The sequence below is a fragment of the Ambystoma mexicanum genome, chromosome 14 (genome assembly GCF_040938575.1).
Source record: "Ambystoma mexicanum isolate Mex_15411 chromosome 14, UKY_AmexF1_1, whole genome shotgun sequence".
Lineage (NCBI taxonomy): Eukaryota > Metazoa > Chordata > Amphibia > Caudata > Ambystomatidae > Ambystoma > Ambystoma mexicanum.
This window is the reverse complement of record NC_090940.1, coordinates 579,330,163-579,352,898: the sequence shown is the minus strand read 5'-3', so window position 1 is coordinate 579,352,898 and position 22,736 is coordinate 579,330,163.

Here is a 22,736-nt window from a genome sequence, read left to right as displayed (position 1 = left end):
GTAGGACACTGCACACATGAGCTGCAGTGTTGATTTTGCAATGCATAATGTGCATGTAGACAGGCATTCATTGTGATGTTACGTCTACGACTGTTGTAATGCATTTGGAAATGACTTATTTTGGGTGGGAGATTTTGTTGGTCTGTCATTTCATCTGATTCCGGGTCAGGCAGCAGTGTCCGATGCCACTGTACATTTAGGACATGGCAATGTGTACCTTATTGTTACTGCATTGGTGTATGGGTATTGCGTGCCATGTCATGTTGATGTTTGGGAGGGTTTGAGTGACATGACAGTGATGGCCATGGCCTGTTTTCAGGTGTGTGTGATGCACACCGTGCATGTCCGGGTCATCCGCTTCTCAGAGCAACTAGCTGGGGGTAGATTTCTCTCCGCAGCAGGGCCCTCCCCCTGGAACAGACTTCCGGCCTGACTTGAACTTGAGGGGAATCATCTCCAGTTCTGGAAGCACCTCAAGACCTTCCTCTTTGCTTCTGCTTACTGTCTGCCTCTCCCTTGCAGAATTCTCCACTGGAACTGCACAGGAGCTGCAACTGGGCCTCTCTCACCGACCTCGGTCCCTGGCCCAGCCACTCTCCACTTGCACTGCCTCCCTGGCAACCCCTGCACTGCAGTACTGTCTCTCTATCCCTACAGCCCTCCCTTCCCAGCACTTGTCTGCACTTACCTTTGTAGTTGCCACCAGGCGAACTATGTATTATTTTTTTGGGCTACTTCCCCTGTACTGGACTCCCCCCCACCCTTCCCCTTGCACTTTTCCCATTCCCCCTACCCCTGCACTTGCACGATCTCAATGACACCTGGCCTAGTAGTACCGTTCTCTGTGTTCCCTTGTTCCCCCCTCCCTGCCTCATTGCACCTTGGAATACTTGTGTATGGCCCTTATCATGTCATATGTCATATGTGTGCCTTTTGGTCACACAGGATAGCTTGTGTTTAAGTAGCTAGGGATGCAGACGATGTGGCACTTCCATGTCAACTATCTCAGGGTGGTAGGGTTCTGACAGTTAACTGTCTCTTTGTCATCATCGATTGTCACCTGGTATGTGCCAGGCCTGTGTGCACTCCGCAGGGGTGGGAGTTTAGGTGAAAAATGTGGCCACAAGCTGGGTCCGGGATTCCTCGCCACGTGCCCTGTCCCCTCCCATGCGCAGCGCCTGTGCCTGTGGTTGGGGATGTGGGGGGACCACCATGTCCACCGGGACGCCCTGCCGTGTTGCAACATTGTGCAGGACACATGCTGCCACAATGATCCTGCACACTACTGGTGGTGCATAGAGTAGTTGCCCACCAGAGCGGTCAAGGGAGCGGAAACGTGACTTGAGCACTCCGAATGTGCGCTCCACTATGCCCCTGGTTGCAATATGGGCGGCGTTGTATCTTACCTGGGGTGGTGTGGTGGGGTTAAGGATTGGAGTCATCATGTGGTTGCTCAGAGGGTAGGCACTGTCCCCTGGGGAGGTGATAATAGTTGAGATTATTAGGGTTTGGATATTTGTCTGTGTGTGACTTGCATGCATGTGCAAGGGCATTTGTACTGACCTAGGAGCCATGTGTCGCCATGCTGCCCAGCTTCCAGGGCCCGGCTCAGGGCGGACATTCTGTATATGAAACTGTCATGGGTTTGCATAGACAGAGGTGATGATTCCCTTTGCATCACATACCACCTGTACATTGATGGAATGCAAGTGCTTGCGGTTTCGGTAGATGTGCTCAATGGCCCTAGGGCCACATGGGTGCAATCTATGGCACCGAGCACTTTGGGGAAGTGTGCCACCCTGAAAAAATCCAGGACAACGGCCTGCCTTTCTGCGGGTGTTCTGGGCATGTATATGTGCCTGCGGACTGAGGGGCACGCTGTCATGATTGCCAGTACCTGGTGTAGGCAGCGTGACTGCGTGGCCTGTGAGACCCCCCCCCACTATGGCAGTGGTCAGCTGAAATGACCCAGTGGCCAAAAAATGCAGGACTTTGAGCAGCTTCTCCAAGGGGCTCAATGCTTGGGAGCAAAGGGTGGGGGATGTGAGGTCATCTTCCCACTCCCTGATCAGGTCTAGGATGATATGGGGTGGAAACCTATACCTGCCATAGACCTGGTCGTCAGGCATCCCAAAAAGGCTTGTCCGTGGTTCGAAAATGCGTGCCCTGGCTATTCACCTCCTCCTGCGGTGTCCCACGATCAGTGCAGCAACAAATGGGGCATTCATCGTAGCTGTATATACGCGTTTGTTGTTTGCGCGCACTTTTATGCTGTGCGCGGGGACGGCTCCGCCTGCCTTCGTGTGGGCGGACGTGTTGACGCCTGTGCACGTCTTTTGCCGTGCGCGGGTTTCCCGTATTCAGATACGGTCCGAGTGTCATCGCGTGTGATCGGAGGGGAGTGAGCGGACACGCAACTGGCCTGGGTACGTGTGTTTCGGGGTGCGCGGGAAGTTCCACACGCGATTCGCCTGGGTACGTGTGTTCCGGGGTGCCGGGAACTTTCACACGCGATTGGTGGAAATCCACGTGTGTTCTGTCATCACGTGCAATGAGGGAAACACCTGCGGGCGTCACGTCACAGACGCGCTCACGCGCTAAGGGCCTTTGGTCCAATGAAATTGCATATGCGTGCTGCCGTGCAAACGCGCTAAGGGCCTTGCCCCGTTTTACACGCGGACGTGCAGTTTTCCCCGCGCGCTTACGCGCATGGGCCCTTTCCTCGTATTACACGCGGACGTGCAGTTTTTCACGCGCGCTGAAATGCCCATGCACGTCTGTACGCGTCATGTCACAGGGGCGCTTGCGCTTGAGGGGCCTTCTGTCCAATGAAAATGCGTATGCGTGCAGACGCGCTTACGCGCTAAGGGCCTTTCCTCGAATTACACGCTGATGTGCAGATTTTTCACGTGCCAAATCACTCCGTATCAAGCTGGCCACGCGTAAGCACACGGAAGACCACGCTCCTGCCCAGAAGGCCAAACTACTTCCCCCAAGAGCCCCGAGCACGCTCCCACCTGCCATCTGCTGCTGCCTGACTGCCTGCTGCCCACGTGCCCTGCCATTTGCTGCCTGCACATCAGCCAGGGGTGCTGTTGCTGTGACCACCCCTGCTGGAACCGAAGACTCCCGACTGGGATTCCATCGCTCCACAGCCCAGCCCGAGGACCCAGTTGCCCACCCACTCCTGCCTCTGGGGTTGTCATGTCGGGGCAAACACCATCTGGGACCACTGACAACCCCCGGCCAGAGAGGCAGAGGGGCACCAGCTTCAGTGCCACCGAAGTTGGTGTCCTGGTGGAGCAAGTCCTGGGGCAGTATGATGCCCTCTTCGGAAGTTCCCGCGCCGACAAGGAAGGACGGACTCGGATCTGGACTGACATCGTGACTGCCATCAACGCGGAGGGGGTGGCAGTCCGCGACTTACAACATGTCAAGAAGCGCTGGGAGGACTTCAGGTCCAGGACCCTGAACAAGGCCCGGTGCCTCTTGAAGGCAGCGGATGCCAAGGGGCGCCGGGGCCACTTGTCGGAAGAACAGATGAGGGTCCTGGAACGCATATCCCCAGCGCTCCACGTCCAGGTCCTTGAGAAGCAGACCCGTCTGGAGTCGAGCGGTGAGTGTACATGCATCCTGATTGTGAGCAGTGCGTGTGGTGATTATTCAGTAGTGTGCAGGTTGCACATCTGATTGTATGGGCTCGAGTATGGGTGGGGGTGTACAGGGCCGTGGGCCTGACACATGCGAGGGCTGTAATGTGTGAGACATGGATGGTGCTTGTGTGTGTAGGCTTGCATGCCAAATGTAGTTGTGTGGGCACACATGTTTGGATGAATGTGTATGTAAGTAGACATGTCCGTGATGTCACGCATGTATGTTGTTTTCGGCTGCATGTATCAGCACTGTGTACATGTGCATGTGTGTGTATTTGACAAGAGTGCAACAGTGATGCAACATGGATGCATGTGACAGCGGTATGTGGAAGCCTGATTGGCAGATGTGACATGGATGCCCGTCTGAACAGTGCGACACTTGGCAGAGGTGTACACATGCATGCAAGTGTGGTGGTGTGTGTACATGTGTGGTGCACTTCCTGTGTTGCATGTGATGTCTGGCTCACCTTTGGCTGCTCATGCTGTTGTATGTGTATGGATGGTGGTGGCAGTTGCGATATGGCTGTGGTATGGCTCATGTGTGCGAGGTGTAATGACATGTGTGTTGGGGATTGTGATGACATGTCTGAGGTTTGCCAATGCCACTCATGTACAACTGTCATGTGTGTATGTGTCCATTGTACAGTGCCCTGATGCCTGTGTTTTGTTTCTCCCTGTCTGCAGCGTCAACTGATGAAGAGGGCGGAGAAGGTGCTGTGGAGCACAGCGGCGGGGATCCCACCGACGGCCGGAGACGCAAGGCCCGGCTCCCCTCCCATGTTGTCATCTCGTCGGGGAGTGAGGAGTCCGGTGCCGCGTCCCAAGCCGCAGCTGCCGGGGGGAGGTCCAAGAAGCGGAGGTTGGAGTTGGACTCCTCGGCAGCAGAAGGGGCAGCTGGGACCCCACAGGGCCCAACAGGGGAAGATGGCACGGAGTCATCCAGGTTGGTGGGGGGTTTGGTGGAGGAGGAGGCCGTGCAAGCACCAGAGACAGGGTCTGGAGGTGGGGATCCCAGTGGTGCTAGTGGTGCAGTGCAGGACCAGGGACAGGAGGCAGCACAGGCCGCCGCGGAGGTACCTGTGTGCAATCCTGTCCCTGATCCTGTCCCTGCATCATCTTGCACCAGCAGGGATGCCTACGTCCAGGCCCGTTTTCAGGCATGGGATGAGCTCACGTCAACTGGCCTTCCTCTGCCTGCGGACGTGGCTATCCAGGTCCGGGTTGAGCCTGTCCTGGCTGGTGTGGCGTTGCGTCAACGGGCCATGCGAGGTGACCTGCAGTCTTTTCATGAAGAGACGGCACGTCATCTCGAATGGCTCATTGACCACGTCAGCCTGCTGGGACAGGTCACCCAGGCCGGATTCCTCCGTCTGATGGGGCTTGCTCCGACCCCCTCCTCAACTGGACCCCCTACGCGCCAGTCGTCCTCTGTGCCATCTTCCCACCCATCAGTCACCTGGGTGCCCTGTGGAGCTGCCTCTGACGGTGCGGCCAGGCTGGTGGAGGAGGCATCCCTGCCACAGTCGGGAGTCGGACGTCCAGCAGGGGTGGCCACATCTACGAATGCACCCCAGCCGGCGGAGGATGTGCAGGCAGCAGGAGGCAGTGCACGGGCAGAGGCACAGCAGCAGCAGCAACGTGGTGGGAGCCATGAAGGCTCGGGGCCTTCAACATCGGAGGGGCAGGCATCGGCCGGAGGGCAGGAGGACCCAGGACAGAGAGTGTCTTCCGTGTGGCAGCGGTTGGGCCACGCCATAGATGCGGATCGGCAGCGGGCGGAAGAGGCACGGCTCACAATGGTCAGGGCGGAGAACTCCATGCGGAGGGCCCTGAGGCGGGCCGAGTGCCTCGAGGCAATCCGCAGGGGTTTGGAGGTGGAGACGTCGACGGCCCTGCGAACCCTCGGGGCCATGGAGGAGGACGCCTCCGGGACATTGAGGAGGAGTTCGATGATGCCCTGGCCCGGGACATCCACAAGTGAGCCGTGAAACTAGCCCGCTGCCCTTGTACATAGTTATGTAGGTAGTGTTAGGTTTCATTTTTGTTTTTATTTTATTTGGACCTTTCGGACATTGGCCACATTTTTGTATATAGTTTATTTTATTAGTTAGTGTAGTTAGATAGGTTTCCTTTATTTTGTTGGGATAATGGACCCTGGCTTGTTCCCATGTACATAGTTCACAGTTGGATTGTATTTTTTTTTCACTTTTTAACCATGGAGCAATGGCTTTCTTTTTTATTTACCATTGGATTTTGTTTTGTGGACATTGACTTTGGACAACATTACTTTGGAATTTTATTTTTGGTTTTGCTTTTTTTAACGGACATGCTTCTTTTCATTTTTGTACATTCACATTTCTGTTTCTTCATTTTTTATTCTATTTATGTTTCCTTTAATACATATTTTTTTTGGTGAACTTCAATGTGTGGTATCTCATTGGTTTCATGCATTTCATGATATGTGTTTTGAGATTCACTGACACCCATTGGGTGTATGTGAGGGAAATGTGTTTGTTTCGGAACTTGCAATTGGTGTTCTGTGATGTAATTGCAAATTATGAGTGGGTGGATGCAATACTCGGGTGGGTGTTTTGCATTTGGAGGCTGACCATAGGGATCAGGGATCTAGATTGTGATGACATGTTGGCTGGGGAACATGAGTTGCACATGGGTGGGGGCCTGCTGGCAGGTGCCCCACAGTGCTGGGGGGTGGGGGTGGTGGGGAACATGAGTTGGACATGGGTGGGGGCCTGCTGGCAGGTGCCCCACGGTGCTGGGGGGTGGGGGTGGTGGGGAACATGAGTTGGACATGGGTGGGGGCCTGCTGGCAGGTGCCCCACAGTGCTGGGGGGTGGAGGTGCTGGGAGACATGGGTGGGGGCCTGGTGGAGGCTGCCCCTGGTGGCTGGGGGGTGGGGGTGCTGGGAGACATGGGTGGGGGCCTGGTGGTTGGTGTCCCTGCACTGCTGGGGGGTGAGGGTGGTGGGAGACATGGGTGGGGGCCTGGTGGAGGCTGCCCCTGGTGACTGGGGGGGTGGGGGTGGTGGGAGACATGGGTGGGGGCCTGGTGGAGGCTGCCCCTGGTGGCTGGGGGGTGGGGGTGGTGTGAGACATGGGTGGGGGCCTGGAGGAGGCTGCCCCTGGTGGCTGGGGGTTGGGGGTGGTGTGAGACATGGGTGGGGGCCTGGTGGTGGGTGCCCCTGCACTGCTGGGGGGTGGGGGTGGTGGGGAACATGAGTTGGACATGGGTGGGGGCCTGCTGGCAGGTGCCCCACAGTGCTGGGGGGTGGGGGTGGTGGGGAACATGAGTTGGACATGGGTGGGGGCCTGCTGGCAGGTGCCCCACAGTGCTGGGGGGTGGGGGTGCTGGGAGACATGGGTGGGGGCCTGGTGGTGGCTGCCTCTGCACTGCTGGGGGGTGGGGGTGGTGGGGAACATGAGTTGGACATGGGTGGGGGCCTGATGGCAGGTGCCCCACAGTGCTGGGGGGTGGGGGTGGTGGGAGACATGGGTGGGGGCCTGGTGGTGGGTGCCCCTGCACTGCTGGGGGGTGGGGGTCGTGGGGAACATGCGTTGGACATGGGTGGGGGCCTGCTGGCAGGTTCCCCACAGTGCTGGGGGGTGGGGGTGGTGGGGAACATGAGTTGGACATGGGTGGGGGCCTGCTGGCAGGTGCTCCACAGTGCTGGGGGGTGGGGGTGGTGGGAGACATGGGTGGGGGCCTGGTGGAGGCTGCCCCTGGTGACTGGGGGGTGGGGGTGCTGGGAGACATGGGTGGGGGCCTGGTGGTGGCTGCCCCTGCACTGCTGGGGGGTGGGGGTGGTGGGGAACATGCGTTGGACATGGGTGGGGCCTGCTGGCAGGTGCCCCACAGTGCTGGGGGGTGGGGGTGGTGTGAGACATGGGTGGGGGCCTGGTGGATGCTGCCCCTGCACTGCTGGGGGGTGGGGGTGGTGGGGAACATGCAATGGACATGGGTGGGGGCCTGCTGGCAGGTGCCCCACAGTGCTGGGGGGTGGGGGTGCTGGGAGACATGGGTGGGGGCCTGGTGGAGGCTGCTCCTGCACTGCTGGGGGGTGGGGGTGGTGGGAGACATGGGTGGGGGCCTGGTGGTGGGTGCCCCTGCACTGCTGGGGGGTGGTAGTGGTGGGAGACATGGGTGGGGCCTGGTGGGGGCTGCCCCTGGTTACTGGGGGGGTGGGGGTGGTGGGAGACATGGGTGGGGGCCTGGTGGAGGCTGCCCCTGCACTGCTGGGGGGTGGGGGTGGTGGGAGACATGGGTGAGGGCCTGGTGGTGGGTGCCCCTGCACTGCTGGGGGGTGGGGGTGGTGGGAGACATGGGTGGGGGCCTGGTGGAGGCTGCCCCTGGTGACTGGGAGGGTGGGGGTGGTGGGAGACATGGGTGGGGGCCTGGTGGAGGCTGCCCCTGCACTGCTGGGGGGTGGGGGTGGTGGGAGACATGGGTGGGGGCCTGGTGGTGGGTGCCCCTGCACTGCTGGGGGGTGGGGGTGGTGGGAGACATGGGTGGGGGCCTGGTGGAGGCTGCCCCTGGTGACTGGGGGCGTGGGGGTGGTGGGAGACATGGGTGGGGGCCTGGTGGAGGCCGCCCCTGGTGGCTGGGGGGTGGGGGTGGTGGGAGACATGGGTGGGGGCCTGGTGGTGGGTGCCCCTGCACTGCTGGGGGGTGGGGGTGGTGGGGAACATGCGTTGGACATGGGTGGGGCCTGCTGGCAGGTGCCCCACAGTGCTGGGGGTGGGGGTGGTGGGGAACATGAGTTGGACATGGGTGGGGGCCTGCTGGCAGGTGCCCCACAGTGCTGGGGGGTGGGGGTGGTGGGGAACATGAGTTGGACATGGGTGGGGGCCTACTGGCAGGTGCCCCACAGTGATGAGGGGTGGGGGTGGTGTGAGACATGGGTGGTGGCCTGGTGGAGGCTGCCCCTGCACTGCTGGGGAGTGGTGGTGGTGGGGAACATGCGTTGGACATGGGTGGGGCCTGCTGGCAGGTGCCCCACAGTGCTGGGGGGTGGGGGTGGTGGGAGACATGGGTGGGGGCCTGGTGGTGGGTGCCCCTGCACTGCTGGGGGGTGGGGGTGGTGGGGAACATGAGTTGGACATGGGTGGGGGCCTGCTGGCAGGTGCCCCGCAGTGCTGGGGGGTGGGGGTGGTGGGGAACATGAGTTGGACATGGGTGGGGCCTGCTGGCAGGTGCCCCACAGTGCTGGGGGGTGGGGGTGGTGGGGAACATGAGTTGGACACGGGTGTGGGCCTGCTGGCAGGTGCCCCACAGTGCTGGGGGGTGGGGGTGGTGGGGAACATGAGTTGGACATGGGTGGGGGCCTGCTGGCAGGTGCCCCACAGTGCTGGGGGGTGGGGGTGGTGTGAGACATGGGTGGGGGCCTGGTGGAGGCTGCCCCTGCACTGCTGGGGGATGGGGGTGGTGGGGAACATGCGTTGACATGGGTGGGGCCTGCTGGCAGGTGCCCCACAGTGCTGGGGGGTGGGGGTGGTGGGAGACATGGGTGGGGGCCTGGTGGTGGGTGCCCCTGCACTGCTGGGGGGTGGGGGTGGTGGGGAACATGAGTTGGACATGGGTGGGGGCCTGCTGGCAGGTGCCCCACAGTGCTGGGGGGTGGGGGTGGTGTGGAACATGAGTTGGACATGGGTGGGGGCCTGCTGGCAGGTGCCCCACAGTGCTGGGGGGTGGGGGTGGTGTGAGACATGGGTGGGGGCCTGGTGGAGGCTGCCCCTGCACTGCTGGGGGTGGGGGTGGTGGGGAACATGCGTTGGACATGGGTGGGGCCTGCTGGCAGGTGCCCCACAGTGCTGGGGGGTGGGGGTGGTGGGAGACATGGGTGGGGGCCTGGTGGTGGGTGCCCCTGCACTGCTGGGGGGTGGGGGTGGTGGGGAACATGAGTTGGACATGGGTGGGGACCTGTTGGCAGGTGCCCCACAGTGCTGGGGGGTGGGGGTGGTGGGAGACATGGGTGGGGGCCTGGTGGAGGCTGCCCCTGGTGGTTGGGGGGGTGCTGGGAGACATGGGTGGGGGCCTGGTGGAGGCTGTCCCTGCACTGCTGGGGGGTGGGGGTGCTGGGAGACATGGGTGGGGGCCTGGTGGAGGCTGCCCCTGGTGGCTGGGGGGTGGGGGTGCTGGGAGACATGGGTGGGGGCCTGGTGGAGGCTGCCCCTGCACTGCTGGGGGGTGGGGGAGGTGGGAGACATGGGTGGGGGCCTTGTGGTGGGTGCCCCTGGTGACTGGGGGCGTGGGGGTGGTGGGAGACATGGGTGGGGGCCTGGTGGAGGCCGCCCCTGGTGGCTGGGGGGTGGGGGTGGTGGGAGACATGGGTGGGGGCCTGGTGGTGGGTGCCCCTGCACTGCTGGGGGGTGGGGGTGGTGGGGAACATGCGTTGGACATGGGTGGGGCCTGCTGGCAGGTGCCCCACAGTGCTGGGGGTGGGGGTGGTGGGGAACATGAGTTGGACATGGGTGGGGGCCTGCTGGCAGGTGCCCCACAGTGCTGGGGGGTGGGGGTGGTGGGGAACATGAGTTGGACATGGGTGGGGGCCTACTGGCAGGTGCCCCACAGTGATGAGGGGTGGGGGTGGTGTGAGACATGGGTGGTGGCCTGGTGGAGGCTGCCCCTGCACTGCTGGGGAGTGGTGGTGGTGGGGAACATGCGTTGGACATGGGTGGGGCCTGCTGGCAGGTGCCCCACAGTGCTGGGGGGTGGGGGTGGTGGGAGACATGGGTGGGGGCCTGGTGGTGGGTGCCCCTGCACTGCTGGGGGGTGGGGGTGGTGGGGAACATGAGTTGGACATGGGTGGGGGCCTGCTGGCAGGTGCCCCGCAGTGCTGGGGGGTGGGGGTGGTGGGGAACATGAGTTGGACATGGGTGGGGCCTGCTGGCAGGTGCCCCACAGTGCTGGGGGGTGGGGGTGGTGGGGAACATGAGTTGGACATGGGTGGGGGCCTGCTGGCAGGTGCCCCACAGTGCTGGGGGGTGGGGGTGGTGGGGAACATGAGTTGGACATGGGTGGGGGCCTGCTGGCAGGTGCCCCACAGTGCTGGGGGGTGGGGGTGGTGTGAGACATGGGTGGGGGCCTGGTGGAGGCTGCCCCTGCACTGCTGGGGGATGGGGGTGGTGGGGAACATGCGTTGACATGGGTGGGGCCTGCTGGCAGGTGCCCCACAGTGCTGGGGGGTGGGGGTGGTGGGAGACATGGGTGGGGGCCTGGTGGTGGGTGCCCCTGCACTGCTGGGGGGTGGGGGTGGTGGGGAACATGAGTTGGACATGGGTGGGGGCCTGCTGGCAGGTGCCCCACAGTGCTGGGGGGTGGGGGTGGTGTGGAACATGAGTTGGACATGGGTGGGGGCCTGCTGGCAGGTGCCCCACAGTGCTGGGGGGTGGGGGTGGTGTGAGACATGGGTGGGGGCCTGGTGGAGGCTGCCCCTGCACTGCTGGGGGTGGGGGTGGTGGGGAACATGCGTTGGACATGGGTGGGGCCTGCTGGCAGGTGCCCCACAGTGCTGGGGGGTGGGGGTGGTGGGAGACATGGGTGGGGGCCTGGTGGTGGGTGCCCCTGCACTGCTGGGGGGTGGGGGTGGTGGGGAACATGAGTTGGACATGGGTGGGGACCTGTTGGCAGGTGCCCCACAGTGCTGGGGGGTGGGGGTGGTGGGAGACATGGGTGGGGGCCTGGTGGAGGCTGCCCCTGGTGGTTGGGGGGGTGCTGGGAGACATGGGTGGGGGCCTGGTGGAGGCTGTCCCTGCACTGCTGGGGGGTGGGGGTGCTGGGAGACATGGGTGGGGGCCTGGTGGAGGCTGCCCCTGGTGGCTGGGGGGTGGGGGTGCTGGGAGACATGGGTGGGGGCCTGGTGGAGGCTGCCCCTGCACTGCTGGGGGGTGGGGGAGGTGGGAGACATGGGTGGGGGCCTTGTGGTGGGTGCCCCTTGTGGCTGGGGGGTGGGGGTGGTGGGAACATGGGTGGGGGCCTGGTGGAGGCTGCCCCTGCACTGCTGGGGGGTGGGGGTGGTGGGAGACATGGTTGGGGGCCTGGTGGAGGGTGCCCCTGGTGGCTGGGGGTGCAGGGGGACATGCGTTGGTGGGCAGTAGTGCAAGTTGACATGTGGGTTGGCTGGTGGGCATGGCCATGGTGGATGGGGTGCCTGCATGACATGTGCTGGGTAGGCCCCTGTGGTGTGAGCTACCTACAGGGGCCGTGGAGGGTGTAGAGGGAACACCTGGGAGGACCCACACGTGCAATTCACGTGTGCTGCTCCCCGCGCACCCCTGTAATACATGTACCCTGATGATATCGCGTGTGGAACTTCCCGCGCACCCCTGTAATACACGTACCCTGATGGAATTGCGTGTGGAACTTCCCACGCACCCCTGGAATACACGTACCCTGCTGATGTTGCGTGGGATACTTCCCCCGCACCCTGAAATACAAGTACCCTGATGAGATCGCATGTGTGACTTCCCGCGCACCCCAGAAATACACGTACCCCGCTCAATCGCGTGTGTAACTTCCCGCGCACCCCAGAAATACACGTACCCCGCTCAATCGCGTATCTCACTTCCCGCGCACCCCCGAAATACACGTACCCCGCTCAATCGCGTGTGTAACTTCCCGCGCACCCCCGAAATACACGTACCCCGCTCAATCGCGTGTGTAACTTCCCGCGCACCCCAGAAATACACGTACCCCGCTCAATCGCGTGTGTAACTTCCCGCGCACCCCCGAAATACACGTACCTCGCTCAATCGTGTGTGTAACTTCCCGCGCACCTCCGAAATACACGTACCCCGCTCAATCGCGTATTTAACTTCCCGCGCACCCCCGAAATACACATACCCCGCTCAATCGCGTGTGTAACTTCCCGCGCACCCCCGAAATACACGTACCCCGCTCAATCGCGTGTGTAACTTCCCGCGCGCCCCCGAAATACACGTACCCCGCTCGATCGCGTGTGTTGCTTCCCGCGCACCCCCGCAATACACGTGCCCCGCTCGCACAGGCCCAATTGCTGTATGTTGCCACTTTTGTGATGCGCTGGGACTCTACCGCCTGCCTTCGTGTGGCGGACGTGTTTCAGCTTGTGCGTGTCTGTGGCTGTGCGTGGCTTTGCCCTATTCGATTCCATGAATACGTGTGGTTCGAGTGCGTGTGGGCATTCCGTCTGCTTCCCTGCAGTACATCCCCAGTTACGCCCTTATTTTCGCGCGTTGTTCCCCATTCCGCGCGTTAAGCCTTGTGTCCCGCCCACTTTCTGGTGTATGCGCCGAGGTTGTGCGCTTTCACTGTGCACGTCGCGCACGCCTTTCGGGATGTTGCAGTGACTTGTGCGCCATGCACGGGTTTGGCGCACATCCAGAGGTGAACACACGCAGGGACTTCCATGAATCGCACGCGTGCGCGTGCGCCTGTTTTTTCCGCTTGCGCCTGCTTGCGCGAAGATTTTCGGCGCACGTTTGTTCCATGAATCGGCCCCTAAATGTCATCCAGGAATCATGACCAGCACTATGGGCAGCAAAACAAAAATGTGGTGCCCCACCCTTCCCCCCGCGCCCTCATATCATTCGAGAGGGGGCCCCACATTTTTCAAATTGTGCGATGCGAAAACATCAGCGCCCTATTATTGTTAAATGGGCTACGCTCCCCAGAGTGGGGTGCATTACATTTCAATAGTATGCCTGCCGCGCCATTTCCCCTCACTTCACCTTGGGGGAGACCTTGAAAGACTCCCCCGAGCTGGTGTGGCGGGGACTAATGGTTGGGAATCATTTAAGATGTGGGAATCATTTAAGATTACTCAGTTGCCAACAGGACCCATTCCAGTCTTTATGTGCTTATCCAGTCTCGGTTTTTTATTTGCATTCTGGGGCTTGTAGTCCGAGTTCTATAATGGCAAAAATGGAACTGCAAGTCCCAGAATGCAAAGTAAACTAACAGGACTGGATAACCACTCACAGATTGGAATGGGTCATGTTGGCAAGTATGAGATTACGAAGCTGGCCTGCAGTGCTTTTTGGAGGAACTCATTTAACTTGACCAACTTGTCGATGTGTTGTCCAAGGCTGTATAATTACTGTACAAGTTTCACGCAGGAGTACCAAAAATAAGACATCAGATGCATGCTCAAACACTTGGTCTAGAAAAAGAAAACACTTTCGCAGATTGAGGATAAGGGCACGTGACTCAAACCCTTCCCCACCGTCCTCCTCCCCTCCTCCAGCTGCAAGCTCCATTTTGAAGATGAAAGCTGCGCGCGCCTGTGCATTTTACTCATGAAATGGCCCCCGATGGCTCACCCTTGGAAAGCAGAGAGGGAAAGTAGAGCAAGCGCGGGCAGTAAATCACAGGGTGGGCACCCCATCAATCCTGTGGTGGTGACCTTAGCCAGATGCTTTGGTTGTGTTCTGTAGCAGCGAGGGGAACAGCTGAGCTGTCTGCCCTTGACACCTGTCTGAACAGCTCTTCGCCTTAATCTGCAGTGTGTGTGCTCAGATCACTCACCCCGTGCGGTTTTCTCAACAGCTCCGCAATAAAATAACATTATTTTTTGGGTTGCTTGCTTTCACGTGCCTTATGGACATGGGGCTGTTAACACCAAGACTCAGTAATCGTATAGCTCTGCCCACCATTGTCCAAAAAAGTGGCTTAACAGCAGTGTTTTCAAGGTATTAGCCCATCTGACCGTGGTAAACTGACCGAACAACCAATTTGGTCGAATATGGTATGGATTATTTGGGTTTAGGGCCCAATTTGGTCGCATATATTGCTACATACCAACTCTGGAGAGCGGGGGTTGCAGGGTTGGTATTTAGCAATATTGGGGGTGCAGGGGTATCCCCCGCTCCCCTAAAATTGGAGGTAGTGCCAAAAAAAGCGCATATTAAATTGGTTCCATGTCATTTCATTGCGGGATTTTTTTTCGCTGGGTTTTTTACTGTGATTGTTTTTACGAAAAAACCCATCGAATTTATTTGTAAATTATTTTTGAGGGGGGGTTCCACCCAAACAACCCCATTTTATTCAATTTGTTTTTATTCCCAAACACTAACACCCCATATATATAATTTACTAATCCTCCCTAAAAAATTCAATGGGTTTTTTCAAAATAAAATTTGCAGCAAAAAAAACAGCAAAAAAAACATCCCGCGATGAAAGGACGTTGTACCATTAAATTGGGCACCGACCTAAGTGAATTACGGTTAATTTGCCACAACCAGCTTGCATTCGGTCAGACATACCCAAACCGTTTTCAACCCTGGATATTTTCTCCAATCACCATCCGTGAGCGCAGAATGGTCAAACCTAAAACCTAAGCTAATGTCGGCTGGAAAAAGAATGTCTGACACTTGTCATCAACTAGAGTCAGTTTATAGGTCTACTCTCTGCACCCTCTATCACATGTGTCTGCCATCTTAACGTTCTCCATCCATCCATCCTTCTTTCCCACAATTTAGAGGAAAATCTCCAGTAGCTGGTAGTGGCTATCGGTCTGGAATAACTTTTCCAGTGTTTTCTGGTCAAACAGAACAAATAAAGCAAAAATTAATCATGCACCAAGATATAGTACTTTAGACTGACATAAAAAAATATTTAAAATGTACTTTCAGCTAAATCTTAAAAATAATATTCCATAATAAAATGTTAAAGATAGTTTAATGGTATCCAGTGATTATAATTATAACAAAACCCTTTCAGAGACAGATGCTTTACCCAAACGAAAATAACGGAAAAAAAACACTATCTTCAAACTCCCTTCCACTGGCTCCACTGGCTCCCAGTGACAACAAGGATCAAATTCAAGACCCCTTGCATCATACACAAGGCCATCTAGGGGCTGGGACCTCTTTACATCCAGCTTTACCTCCATAAATATTTCCTGGCCAGTGTCCTTCAGTCTTCTGGCTCCAACTCTCTGCAGGTCAAACGTTTCTCCAAGCAGAGAGTGGGAGGTAAAGCCATTTCCGCGGCTGATTTCTCCCTCTTGAATGACCTTCCTTCCCCACTCCGACTTGAGCTAGATCTTCTAAAATTCCAGAACCTTCCCAATACTTTCCTTTTCTCCTCTTCCTTCCCTCTCCCCCTCCCATGCTAACTCTCCCTCTGCCACTATGACTGGGGACTGGTCCGTTCAGAGTCATTCAGGGGCCAGACCAACCCCCACTGGTCCCCCTGCACCCTTTGCCAGCACTTGCCCTCTGGCTCTCTTTCCCGGACTAGCCCATCTTCTCCACCATGCCCACTGCACTCTTCCTCCCTTTCCCCCATTTGTCCCCTGGCACTTGCCTTCTAGACCCCTCCCCCGCCCCCCAGCACTTCACTGCACCCTTCCCTGGGGGCACCCTACTCCTCCACGTTTCCTTCTACCCCTCAACCCCTGCACTTACCATCTTCTCAAACACTTGCACAGTAGGATTGTCACAAGGCCAATATAACCGTTTTTGTTTTCTGCTATGATTCCCTTGCCCCCCCTAGCCCCACCATTTTTTCTTCTGGCACCTGGAAATACGTGTGTATAGGCACCATAGAAATGTCCAATACATTCAAATAAATAAAATAAAGGCGATATAGGTTCTGGTGGCCATTTTGGATTGGCAAATGGCTGTGATCCGTAACATCACACAGTGATCACGTGGTAAAGATTCAGCAATGAAAGTAAGTGTTTACTGTTTAAAAGTCTTCTTTTCGTTGCTATGAGGATTATTTGACGCATTGTTCTCAACTGTGCTGGCAGTTAGTATGTTTTGTGAGAATGGAAACGGTCAACGAATTTGATCAGGCCACGTAGCACAGTGCTGGACGCATACTTCAACGGAAACAAGGACGAGAACATATTTCACTTTAAACTCTGTTGTCTTCAGGAAATAGCATTCATTTGCATGGAATTAGGTGCTTGGATGCCTCCTTTTATGTAAATGGCTGTACATGAGGGGTAACCACAGACACATGCTGGCACCACTGTAACATAGTTTTCAACTACAACAGTGCTGGGGAATTACAAGTATTTGTGCTTCGGGTTTTCTCTACAATACCACTGGTATTTCCTCAAAGCCTTTTAGTCTCTCTTATTAAAAGCATCATGCAAAACATGGGTGAAAAAAACGAGGTCTTGCTGAAGGAATATAGGTAGCAACAAGTAACCTTTTGGGTCACACTTGTGGGTCATGACCGCTTCATTTGAGTACCACACTCAGTAATGCCTTCTGTGCTCTCTTCTTTCATCTCTGGTCTTGTTCCTCTTGGCACTACCTACAAAGTTCTCCAAGAAAGGTAGCTGGTTCCACGTGGCACACGGCATATGCATTTGAACCCCCCCTTAACTTTAAGGATGGTTCCTAAAGGGGCGGCGGCATCTTTTTGGCATAATGCTAGCGTAGCAGCTGGGAGATTTGTACACGATTGCTCAGGTTGTGCCCTAACTCATTTTCCAATCCCAAGATACATCTCTGCTAAGGCAGAAAGCGTGGGGAACATATTTAAATCCATGCCAGCAGGGCACACTCATATCTTATATTTCAGGGCCATCGTTAGGCACAGCACTGGGCTGAGACATCATCAGACTGCAGTTGGCATCCTTTCTTATTGAGGATTTTCAGGGACCCAATTTCACGCTCATCTAATGGATTTTGCAGCTGCTGTGGAAAATAGACAAGGGATAATGTGAGCCTTGAACTGAACTCGTATTCATGTGCCCTGCCTGAAGCTATTGGCATCCGCATGGATCTGTGTTTGCAACCAGAGTTGCCAAAGGGTCCCGGCAAAGCTCTGATCAGCGGGAGGCCTAACTACAGATCCGAGCACCGCAGGGGGGTGGCATTCATTTTAATCCCATCCAGATGAAAGATTATGTTGTGTTCTGAAACTATTTGGAAAAGGGTTAGATCACTTGCTCTTCTCAAATACAAATTGAATATTAGATGTCGAGAGGAATAGGATAATTGGATCTTATGTTCGAAGTATTTCAGGGCAAGGACATGTACCCACTTAAAAACAAGACCTTCATTTCAAATATTACTCGACTTTTTTCTGGAAGCCGCTGCAAAGATTGCCGCCAGGAGGGATCCGAATCCTTCATTATGTAGGTGGAAAATCAACTGGATCGCCCGGCTCGGAACCTTTGATATTCAGGAATGCACTGATTCATCGAGTTACAATGACCCAGAGCATGGTTGCCCAACTCCAAGCCTCCAGGGCCGGATCCATGCTGGTTTATCAGGATACCCCACATCAATATTCATGAGATAAACTTGCATACGATGATTCTAAATGTATGCAAATTTACCCCATGAATATTAATCAGGGATATCCTGAAAACCTGTCAGTATTCCAGCTCTCGGGGCCAGGAGTTGGACAACCCTGATCTAGACTAAACGTGATAAGGGGACCACTGATGACTATAGGTGATAGCACACTATCAATATAAGAACCAAAGCAAACAAGGTTTAAAAATGATGCTTTGTTAAGAGAATTTATTTTAGCTGACATAAATCCATATCGTGCAGAGAATAAAATACTAGACATTTAACTTTAGAGAAGTTCTAAAAAGTTTGCTATGTAATGTAGAGGAAGGACCCTCAACTGTGACAACACTCTTGTACTTGACTGCTTTATAAGCACTTGTACGCCTTGATTCTCTTATTTCGAATACCATTCTTATACTTGACTAACTTGGTCTTCTGAGCCCTTTTACTTTGTCCGTAGATGCGTGTTGCTACACTCCTCCTAGCTTCTTCGCTAGGCTTGTGTCGTCCTTTAAGGCAGACGGCCCAAAGATGAGTAGAGTGTTGCAGTCAGCTGCCTTGCACTTGGTTTGGTTCAGAGACACTCAGGCACTTCCCACCCAGGAAGCTTGCTGCAGAGCCTACCAGGGCACTGTGTGTGCTTTCTGGGTACCAGTTCCGGAGCTGCTGGATGGTCCTCTGGTTTCGGTATCTCCCTCTGTTTCCTGTGTGATGATTAGGGGAGGGACCTTGCTTCCCACTTGGGGTCTTGGCCTTCCTTCACTGGCGGAACATGTAAGGCAGACTGTACTTTCAGCCAGGGTCCAATGATGTGTTCTTCTTTCTACTTCTGGTGAAGCCTTCAGATGAGCTGCCGAAAGAGACGCTCAGTCCTCTTTTAAAGCCAAATGGACTACAGGGATTGATGTAGGATAAGCCTACCTTAATGAAACAATCCTGGATCCCCACCAACAATCTCCTTTATGTGTGAGGTCACAACCACAGTGCTTTACACCATAAAAGGTGAAGGGGTGAAAACATGAAATACTAAGTCCCACCCATCTTCCTGTCTGTTGTGGATCAAAGGGTTTCACTGGTTAATAGAGCTCTCTGTGGCTCCTGATTAAAGCATCAGGTCTCCCTTGAAGCTAGAGCTAGACTAGACTTCCTGGTTCCGCCAAACCACATACTTGTACCTTCTCAATGGGGTCTCCATGTGAGGACGACTATTGCAAACATACAGTCCCAGACATGACATTTCAATGTCAATCGATACTAAGGGCGTGAGTGTGGATCAGGTTGACATAGTGCATATGAAAGGGTGTTGGGGTTTCCTATCTCCTTTGCTAGGTTCTGCCGCCAAGTCCCATGTGGGCCGGTTTGAATTAAACTCTGATTAGTATGTGAATACTGCCACTAGCTACAGGGTTTGCCAAAAGGACAGGGTGGATCCATGGATCCATTGTTAGTTAAATAGGCGGGCCATGGCAGCGGGAAGGTTTGGCTGCCCCCTCCTGGAGATACATCATGTACTCCACCTGTCAGATCTTAACTAAATATGACAGGGGGTCTGAGCATGCGGGCTGTGTCCACCCAGAGTACACAAGTCTTTGTCTATGTTGTGCAGTGAGCATAGGCAAATGTGTGCGGATTAGCCTCACACATTATCCAGAGGTTGATATACCATCATTCAACATTTTAAAAAAGCCCAGGTAGTGCACACCCACCGTGTGGATGGTCGAATTTCACACAGTAGGTCAGAAGACAGACCAATACGTGCCATTTTTAAAGCTTGTATTTCAAAATAATAAAGAGAATGCCTAACTTGCCCTATTTTAAGGGATTCCTTACCAAACTCAACTAAACTAGGGTGCTCAACGTCGGGATGAAAGTCCAAATTAAAATTATGTCCTCCATCTGAAACTAGCCTAACTTACCTTACCATTATTACAACTAACAAAGATACGGGGAACATAACTCACTTCTCCTCAATGGCCTTTTTTGCAAAGTTTTCCTCAATATGAGATTCTTAATGTTTTTTTGCTATTTCTCGCAAATAAACTTCTCATCTCCCAGTTCTCCCAGGCACTTCTGTCCTGTTTCCTTGAATTCTTCAGACCCCTTTCTGGGCTATCTCTTGAGGTTGTCTGAGACATTGACTATCCATAGGGGGTCATTCCGAGTATGGCGGTAGGGGGTTAACGGCACCGGAAAGTATGTCGGTGATGTTAACCCCCTACCGCCACATTCCGAGGTCCCTTAGTGGATCCCACCAGGACTGGCTGGTTTTACCAGCCGTCCTTAGCGGGACCCGTTAAGGGACCATGGAGCTAATAACGGGCCCGCTATTTGCGTGCCCATTATTAGCTCCTTCCCCAATCCCATTTGAGCCCTATGGGGGCTCTATGCCCTATGGGGGCTCAAATGGGAATTGGGAATGGTATTCGAAATGGGGACTGACCGGGTCCGCACAGGTTGGAATGTCCCGGTAAGTCGCCATTCTCACTACCTGGACCTGAGTTTGGAGGCAGCCATGGTGCTATCAGCACCATCGCTACCTCCAAACTCGGAATGACCCCCACAGTTTTTCTTCCACTTCTATTATTCAAACACAGGTATTTGAACCAACCCCGATTCTTGTGACTGGCTTTCTCCTCACTGAAATATACAGGTACATTATCTATTGAACTCTTGTTCCTTTTAGTGTTTTGCCACTCAGTGGGACAAGCATAATGAGTGCCTGCACGAGTTCCATCCTTCTGCTAATCTCTCATTTCACTGGAACGATTGTGATGCATTCCTAAATGTGTCTCACTCTTCTGGCCATCTCTACATTCACTGAGACGAGATTGATGAGTTCTTGAATAATCCCATAAGACAAGTACGATGAACTGTTGAGTGATTCTCCCCCCTTTTGGTGGTAACACTTCTCACTGGGATGAAAGGGCTTTCACCAATCATTGCATTTGTTTTTCTCACAGCATATGATATCTCTGTCCCTTTTTACAAACCCTTAAGTGCTGTGTAAGGGCCCTGTGCCAGTGGTTTGGCGTTCATTGTTTCATTTTTTTGCTCTGTCAGAGCTGTTCTTCGGCTTTTCTCAGACCACTCTTCCGACACGCTTCTGTGTCTACAGATGGTAACAACGATGGAAGGATTCTTCACCTGGTTCACTTCCACACCACCACCTTCCTGCTTGGTTACTCTACTAGGGCTCTCCTTTGGTAGACAGACCTCCTTTGGTCTGTCCTTGGAGGCTCACCTCTCTGGCACTCCCACTTGAGGGATCTCCTCTGGCCTTGGTCTCATGTCCTTCCTGGGTCTTTGACAGGCTTCCTCCAGTCTGTCGGGTTTACTGCATAGTGCTGGCACTTCTTCTAGGTAGATGTTCCTCAGCGTGAGGAATATCATCTTCCCAGGCTTTCCCAGACTCTTCTATCCAGCCGGTTTGAATCTCCCAGGTCTCACTTCCTTGTTCTCCTGGCGCTCCTCTTTTTATGACGCCATTCTGGGGCTTTCACAGCTTCTCAAGAAAGTCCTTCCTTCGTGTTTGTGCTGTGTTTGTCATAACTCCTCTTGGCTTCTTTGTCTCAGTGTTTGTCAGATAAGCGTTCTTTATGACTCCAGCCTTACTCTTAACAGTACTAAACTGATATGTTTTCCTTGTAAGAGGATTCTGGAGGGTTGTGAAGTAATGATATGCTATAGTGTGTTTTGGAAGATAGTGGGAAGGGAGTTCCTCAATGGAAAGGGAGTCCTTATCCCAAGAGGGGAGTCTCTCCCTGTGAGGTCCTGCTTAACACCACACCTAGGCGGAGTAGTGCATAGCGGGCTCTCTGCCCTAGCCTCACAGGAAGGGGCTGCCACCAGGGGGAAGTGACTGACTCCCTCGATTGGTCACATTATATTACCCTATGATTAGTTGTTCTTATACTTGTTACCAGTGTGGTGGGTCAGAAGGAGGACGCGGACACGATGATGACATTTCCATAAAAAATATTTATTAAAGAATAAGGCTTCTCTTTCCCTATCGCTATGTGGGACTTCCATACCTATCAAAATAACTACGGTGTTCATAAGTCATCAGGAAATGTCCAAATAAATATGTCTGTTGTCCAAAACTAATACTAACTGACCCTTACACTATGTTAACAAACTAAGGTCAGCCGAATGTCTCGCTTCTCTCAAAGGTTTCTTCTTGTGTTCATCTTCTTTTAATTTCTTGTTAATATACTATTTTCAGATAGTCTTTGGTCACCTACTGTATCTATTCTTCTTACTCTCTTAAAAGGCTTTCACTTTGCCCTCTTCTTTGGGGATTGCTTTCCCTACTTCTCTTCTAGATCTTTGCTGTATTATTTAGTCCAGGTAAAGAGGCCTTTACTAGTCTTGTTAAGCACTACATCCTATTTGTACTTTCCTTCCTGTGTAATTATAGTTCACCCTGTTTCTGCTCTGGTGTCTCTTGTGTCTCTTGTGTCTCTTTTATCCAATGGACTTCTCTTGTCTTAGTTTCATAGTATTCACTCCCTGAAATCCTCCACTCTGTGCTTCTGGAATGACAGGGTATCTTCCCCATTTCCCAGGGAAGTGGTACCCAACTTGCACTGATCTCTCTCTCAATGTCAGTTGTATGGATTTTGCTTTTAATGCTACATTTCAAGTTACCCTCTCGAATTATGTAATGAGTCCTCAGCTTTGTCCCTGTATTCACATTCTGTTACCTTCAATATTGCAGGGGAACCTCTCAGCGGCATGTGGTTGCCTGGGACCTTCTATTCCCTTCTGTCTCTCTCTCTGTTTGCTCTTGGAAACATCTTCTTGTCTCTCTCTCTCTCTCTCTGTCTCC